The sequence below is a fragment of the Sapajus apella genome, unplaced genomic scaffold (genome assembly GCF_009761245.1).
Source record: "Sapajus apella isolate SASKATOON/1434 unplaced genomic scaffold, GSC_monkey_1.0 scaffold113, whole genome shotgun sequence".
Classification (NCBI taxonomy): domain Eukaryota; kingdom Metazoa; phylum Chordata; class Mammalia; order Primates; family Cebidae; genus Sapajus; species Sapajus apella.
In genome coordinates this window covers 5,266,799-5,267,442 of record NW_022437053.1, presented here as the reverse complement: position 1 = coordinate 5,267,442, position 644 = coordinate 5,266,799, and positions in this window count along the sequence as shown.

The window sequence follows — 644 nt, the reverse complement described above, 5'->3', positions numbered from 1 at the left end:
CACGTCCCGAAGACAAAGCCACGACCCCGGAGACACGGCCACGCTCCGGAGACACGGCCACGCCCCGGAGACAAAGCCACGCACGAGACAGGCCACCTCCAAGGACAAGCCACGCCCCTGGAGGCACGGCCACGCCCTGGAGACAACCACGCCGCAGACACAGCACCTTAAAAGATAAGCCACGCCCCCATAGACACGGCCTCGCCCAGGAGACACGACCACGCCCCAGAGAAAAAGCCACGCCCCGGGGACGCAACCAGGTCCTGGAGGCACGACCACGCCCCAGACACAAGCCACACCCCCGGAGACAAGGCCGCGCCCCGGAGACAAAGCCACGCCCCTGAGACACGATCACGCCCCGGAAACACGACGGGCCCAGAGACAGGCCGGGCGGATGAGGGCCCCAGTGTGGAGCCGGTCGCCCCTGCCCCCTTGGGAGGGCAGGTGTCAGGCAGCGCTCGGCCTCCGTCCGCCATGGCGTGGGTGCCTCCGCCGACCTGGCCCGGGCGCGGCTGCGGGAGGCGGGGCACGGGCAGGCGCGGGTGTCCGGCGCGTCCTGGAGGCCACGTGGGGCGGCGGGAGGGCGGGGCGGCGGGAGGGCGGGGCGGCGGGAGGGCGGGGCGGCGGGAGGGCGGGGCGGCGGG